Raw genomic sequence first — 7713 nt, 5'->3', positions numbered from 1 at the left:
CCAAAGCCCTCTTGCTATAGGATAATGGTATACAATCTGCAGAATCATTTACAAGCACATCCTATGATCATCTACAGGGATGCATGGAATGAGACATTCCAAATAAAACCAAGATGCACTCCTCCAAAAATAGGACAACAAGCAGGTGTTTGTTGTCCATAAATAAGCTAGACAACAGAAGGAGGAAATGAACACATGACAGATCCAACTTCACTAAAGAAAAGGCATCACTGATCATTATCAGGAAGAAACAATGATCACTCATAAAATAATCCAAGGACAGTTTCTAAAGACAAATAGCCAAGGAATGTAAGAATAACAACCGCAAAGCCTTTGGTAGCTATACCAGACATGTAGGTGTCAACTTCCAAATATGCTGTCAGCTACTGAAAAAAGGAATGAAATACACCAAACCAACTTTCATTGCCCACATCCAGGGGGACAAGTTCAGTGTAAACTCCCCCCATCACCCCCAAAAGGGCCTGTGTCCATCACAGAAGGATGCAAAGACCCAGACATCATGGACATGCAGGTAAAGACAGCCCTCACCACAGCTAAGAGCACAGCATCAATGTGACTGTATGTTGTCCCAGGCTGTGTCTTACACTAGTCCCATAAGGAACTACACCCTCACCTACATTCACTGTCCAGACTCAAGCATACTACAGGCTATGTACCCAAAGAATGGCATACACTAACAGTCATCCAGCTCCACAAAGGGTGTGCCAAAACAGCACCTGGAAACCATTGCCCAGTATGTCTACTCAGCCGGGTCTATAGAGCTATTGAGCAAATTGTCATGGAACCCATACACTGAGACATTGGAGATCTCCAGACACTGGACTCTACACAACTTCGCCTTGTTAAAGGCAGAGCCTGGCACCCAAACCTAGTTGACTTATTTAAAACAGTTACCATGAACATAGATGGAGGTAAAATTAGTCCACACAGCCCACCTGGACCTCACTAAGGACTTACCACACCATTCCCCACTCTGTCATCATGGACAAGTGTACCAGCTTGAACATTAACAGCTATGTCACAGGATGGGTGACCAAGTGGCTCACAGATCAAACACACATGTTCAAGGGTGCCATGTCCAACTCTAAGCCAGTCACAAATGGCATCACACAGGTCTTGGTTCTGGGACCCCACCTGTTCAGTAGATACTGCTCAGAGGTACAGGCAAGCACGGCAGGTGTATGGCTGAACAGGTTTGCAGATGAATGGTAACTGTGGTCCATAACTGACTGTACAGCTGACACAGACATCCTCCAGAAGTATCTTACAGAGACAGATACCTGGTGTCAAAACAATGCCCTCAAGCTGAATGGCAAAGAATGCATAGTCATCCCCTTTGGGTAAAACAAAGTGCACAGAAATTACCACATAGGTGGTAATCCAGCATGTACGGAGAAAGTCATTATGGCTCTGGGGACACAGGAAGATAGTAAACTCACCTTTGATGATCACATGGCCAAAGTGTTTAGACATTCCTTCAATGTAGGCTTCAATGTAGGCCATCTAATGTCACCTAATGTAACCCACTTCGAATAGTCTGATGATGTCATCATCCTACAAATATACCTGTGGAAAGGATAACTCCCAGTAATGTGTATAGTGCATCGTGTTAATGCATACTCCTGTAGTATCATGAAGTAGTTAGGTAGGGATTTGAATTCCTGCACTGGGCAACTGTCCATGTGTGTTGTCTCCTTGGGAAGGAACAAACTTTTAGGAGAGTACTAAAACACCTCAAAAGCAGTAAACTAACCTTTGTCAAGTCTGATGATGTCACCAATCTACAAATATACCTGTGGAAAAGAGAATTCCCAGTGATATGTATAGTGCATTGTGTTAATGCGTACTTCTCTAGTATCATGGAGTAGTTAGGTAAGGGTTTGAATCCTGTACTGGACAACTGTTTGTGTGTGGTCTCCTTGGGAAGACGCAACCTTTTAGGAGAGTAGTGAAACACCTCAAAAGTGGTAAACTAACCTTTGTCAAGTCTGATGATGTCACCATCTATATACCTGTGGAAAAAAAAACTCCCAGTAATATGTACAGCACATTGTGTTAATGCGTATTGTTCTGATATCATAAAGTAGTTAGGTAGGGATTTGAATCTTACACTGGACAACTGGGTGTGTTTGTATGTGGTCACCTTGAGAAGAAGCAACCTTTTAGGAGTGTAGTAAAACACCTCAAAAGCGGTAAACTAACCTTGGTCAAGTCTGATGATGTCACCATCCTACAAATATACCTGTGGAAAAGAGAACTCCCAGTAATATGTGTAGCACATCGTGTTAATGCATACTCCTCTAGTGTCATGAGGTAGGTAAGAGTTTGAATCCTGCACTTGACAATTGCGTGTGGTCTCCTTGGGAAAGAGCAACCTTTTAGGAGAGTAGTAAAACACCTCAAAAGCGGTAAACTAACCTTTGTCAAGTCTGATGATGTCACCATCCTACAAATATACCTGTGGAAAAAAAACTCCCAGTAATATGTATAGCACGTTGTGTTAATGCGTACTTCTGTAATATCATGAAGTAGTTAACTAGGGGTTTGAATCCTGCACTTGGTGAGTGTGTGCACTGTATGTGTATGACACTGTTGGTCAATATGTTGTGGGTTTTGCTTTTACTACTGTATGACATATCAGTATGCATTGCACATGCAAGCTAGCTGTGTGGCAAATACATATACGTACATGTTACTTCAATGATTGCATGTGTGGGAACCCTGCTTTCTCCAAGAACACAGCTGCCATCCTTGCCAGACTGTGCTGCTGCTTCCCAGACCTTAGGTCACATCTGTATGCTTGTGACAAGCCCAACCACTGCAGTGATCCCTGGCCTAGGTCATCTGTGACACACAAAGGCATTACAGTTCCTATTGCAATGTGTGTGTGAGGGTCTATGGCTGAGGTATATGTCAGACCTGTTCAAACACAGCAAAGTCTGTCAATGATAACTATTCATAACAGGTGTTGAACAACCTTTGCGGATATGCATGCAGACCCCTTATTGCTTATGTGATCCACCGAGGGATTTCAAAATACCTTTGGAAATGTGATTAACAAAGGACAAATGATGTAACACCTGGTTGCATGTACACACCGGTACCTGTTCATCATGTTGGTGGCTACTACCTATGTGGTACTGTGGGGATAATATGTTCCATAAAGGTGGATGACTATGCTTACTTTGGCTTATAGCTTTACAGCATGGGTTTGACAACAGGCATCTGTCTGTATGATACCCCTGTGGAGGATGTGTGTGTCATCTGGAGAATGCATTATAGGACACAGTTTGCATTACCAGACTTGGACTGACATATCCTTACAGTGATTGCTTGTACCTAGGAGAGCTATATGCCAAACAGGAGTGGTGTCAGTAATGGGTGCAGGTGAATACCAGTGGTTACTGACATAGTATAGTACCTGAAGTATCCAAATGTTGCTGTGTGTCCTAGATCTGTGTGTCGGTTGTCAAGATATCATCTAACGATTGGTTATGGTCAGGCTGTGGAAGTGATGTATACTACCAGAATGCAAAACAATGACAGATAGTAACAGTATCACCCACAGCAGAGTGTCAAACCATGTCATACACACATGTGTAGTCAGGTTCCGAAATGTGTGTAGCACAATGCATACTGGCCACCAATAGAAACTATGGAGTGTTACTGTGTAATACAGAGCATGTCACCCTGGCCATGTGTCCACTATGCAAGTACATGCAGACAGTGCACCTCCACCATGTTCACAACTGTACACTTGCAAATCTGTGCTACACACATCCCACACATTCTGTCCACTCTCTAACACATACTGCCAATACTGCACACATCAGCCAAGTGGCACATGGCCGGACAATACACAATTGGAACCAACACTGGTGTAAACAACACTATAATGGCAATCATAGCATTAATGCATCATGCCTGCTCAACTACACTTTTAAGCATATCATTACACTGTACTGCTGACAACATGCTAACATTGCTATACTGCTTTAAAGACACCCTGTGCATCAGCACCATGGTAGCCTGTTCCTGCATCGATGTTACAGATGACAGGACACGGCACAGGTTTCATCATATGAAAAGGGTGTGTTGTTGGTTTGCCAGAGGCCTACAGTGAGCCATCCAATCGACATGTGTGTATGTGTGTGCGTGTGTGTGTGTGTGTGTGTGTGTGTGTGTGTGTGTGTGTGTGTGCATGTGTGTGTGTGTGTGTGTGTGTGTGTGTGTGTGAGGGGCAAGAATACTGGAATGGGCCAATGTTGATGTAATGTGTGTGGGTATGTGTTAGCCCTAGGTGTCTGGAGTATGTGTGTGTGTCTGCATGCACACAGTTCCACCATGTGGCTGCCATATTTGGGTATTTGTGGGACAGCCACAGACTGTACCTGCGAGGCTTTACAGATCACCGTCTCTGGCCACTAATACAGTACCTGTGCCTGGCAGGGGTGCTACTGACACTATCAGGTACTAAGCCAGACTGGGTACTATCCCCAGAGGTGGATGGATGTACACTGGACAAAGTCCCTGCTGGGACTGTCCAGAGCCATGTGCACATGGTCTTCTAGGACGTTCTATGGACAGCCCACCCCCAACATTGCTGGGGCTGGTACTGGCACTACGGGAGCGGCTGTGGCTTGAGGGACGTCCGTGGTGACTACCAGCTGCTGATGTTGCTGGCATATGTCCACATCGATGACAACCGTCCCGCACTGTCCTGACACATGGACATGACTTTGCGGAAGATATCTAATGTCTCTCCCCAACGTCTATCAGTGACCTCGGTGTAATGATGGATGGCACCTGCTAGGTCCCGGATACTGTCAATGATGGCAGTGTTATGTGCCCTCTGTGCCCTTAGTCCCTGTCTGGAGTACTGTTCCATACATGCCTGTGCCTCCATGACAGCCTGGAACATGCATAACATTGTCAGACCTGTGACACGTCTGCCAGTGGCATGATGAGCAGCAGTGCTCCTACGAGAACCCCTGGACATCTGCCTATGTGGTACCCTTCCAGACATCTGGGTATGGCTGCTGTGTTGGGATGCATGTGCCATGGATACCACACTGTCCTGGCCAATGCCAACTGTATGCTGTCTGTCAGCTATGGGCATTGGTGATGGATGTATTGGCAGTATGACTGTATGCATGGATGGGGTGGACAGCTGTGTACTGTTGATTGGTGGCCCAACGACAGACCCTGGCAAACATGCCTGTGCCTCAACACACCTATCATCAGTATCACTGTTTTGCTCAGTGACATCAGTTTTCCTGCTGCAGTGAACCAGCCCAAAGTCAGCACCTGTGAGAGGAAGACAGGAAACACACCTTATGACCTGTACATGATGTCGCCACACATGCACACATGCACACATGAACACAAGCACACATGCACACATGCACACAAATGCACTCATCACTAAAACACACACACACACACACACACACACACACACACACACACACACACCAGCAATCCAGAACATATTAAACAGCGGGTGATGGTGGGGTACAGTATCACAAGGCAAACAGTTATATCACACTTCAGCATGCAGGATGTGTGTTTCCCAACAGCATGCAGTGCGGGTGTTGACAGCCCCTGCCAATAACACTATACATGTCTTTGATGCATGTGTGTTGTTGTTCAGTGATTGGCCTCACCCTGGAATGCACTGTGTACATGGACACAACAGTGCTGTGCAAGTATTATAAGCTCTGCAATGTCCTGTGCACCATCTCTCACAGGTATACATACCATGGCTGGATGTGTATCTGTGTGCCACATAGATATCCATTTCTGATTAGAGCATCTGTGTCTTCAGCAGATAATTGTGGACACAGGATTAGCACATGCATGCTATGTATACACACAGGATGAGTGGTGCATGTTTACCTGATGGAATACCATTGCTCAACATGGCCACTGTACAGTGGTTATGGTGAGTGTAGGACATATTGTGGACATGCCACTGCCAGACATGACATGGCATGCTACAACACAACTGCAACATTAAACATCACACAGACACAGTGTGTGTCATGTGTCCTATACACTCAATAGCATTACAAGACATATATGTGTCACTTTGTTCAAATGGTGATTGCTATGCATATTGTATATAGGTGCCTATGTTTGCACACACACAACACTGAGGTGCATAGCAGGTAAAGCTATTTGTAGTACTGTGGTTACTGTAACTGGATGGGGTGTACTACCATGAGCCATCATCATGCAGCATCATGTGGTCACTCAAGGCTACTAGTGTGTGCCAGACCGGCACATACCATGCTGTACTGGAACTGCAGTACCATGGCTACATTCACCATTTCACAGCCAGTTATTACATGGGTTTGTAAGGTACACAATAAGGGGCATTGCCTACCATGAATGTGTAATGTGTTGAAGAGTGTCGCACAACCACATGTGAGGCATCTACCCCTCAGGTATATTATGTGTGCTGTGTGGATGAAGTGTGGGATACTGTAGTGTGACCTTACAGTGGGTGTCTGAATACGCCATGTGTAGCATGTTAACGTGTACTGCGTATGACAATGTCGTGTATGTTGTGTGCATGTGTATCGACTCTGCCTATCCAATGTCCACATCAGTGTTGCCACAATAGTGTGGAATGCTCTGTGTATTTTATGTGTTTTAAGCAGCTACCCACGTTACTGGGATGTGCATTGTCTCACAGCAAACATGCACAGCATGCATTATGCATATGTGTGTTACGTGTACATGGCCTACACCTCACCTATGACATGCACATTTAATTAGCAGTATTAAAGGTAGAACACACTCACCAGCATGGGTTGGCTGCCTTGCTGTCTCACCAGAGGGACCTACAAGGATATGAGACACTTTGTTAGTGGCAACAACTGTGGCATTGCTACTGTGTGTTTGCAATTGTACAGTAGTACAATGGTTGACAGTCACAGGCCTACAGATTGTATTCCTAATTATTACTATTGCACAACACTAGGCACCACATCATTTAACTACACAGTACACATCTCACATAAGCATGCTCTAACAATAGAGGTAACAGTAGTCTACAGCTATGCCATGTAACCTGCACACTCCATGTCAGCTTGCTGGGTGACTCCGGCCTCCATGATGACACACGTTAATTGTTGGGGTTGTTGTTGGCCAGGAGCTACCTGGCTCAGGAGCAGCTCCTCCACTCTGGTGAGGGGGGGGGGGATAGATGGCTACCCCCACACCTGTGGCAAGCTGCTGTCTGTGGATATCAGACGCACGCTGCCAGACATGTCTAATTAAATCACTGCAGTGATGTCGTACCTGCTCATATGTTTGGTTATGCATGCCTATGTCATTTACCCGACGGACAAGCTCTTGCCACAGCGCAGTCCGCTCATGCTGGTCCTGGCTGGTTCTAGAGAACAGCAGGGCATACTGCTGCACCAGGCTGAATGTTATAACCTCTTCCTCCACCGTGCTATAGGTGGGATTACGATGGTGGGACATAACCCTGGAAGACAATGAAACAATATGTGTGAGCAAGTCATGAGGCACACGTATATTTCTAATGTACAGATATCAATTAACTGCCATATATAACAACCTATTGGCTGTCAGAAGATACACACTTCCAATACCACATGTCAGTACTCAACCCACAACTGCCTGACAGTGCCTGGCACACTCTATATATCAAACCACGTT

The sequence above is a fragment of the Protopterus annectens genome, chromosome 1.part0 (genome assembly GCF_019279795.1).
Source record: "Protopterus annectens isolate FY-2018-M chromosome 1.part0, PAN1.0, whole genome shotgun sequence".
In the NCBI taxonomy this organism is placed as follows: Eukaryota; Metazoa; Chordata; order Ceratodontiformes; family Protopteridae; genus Protopterus; species Protopterus annectens.
Note: the sequence above shows the minus strand (reverse complement) of the source record.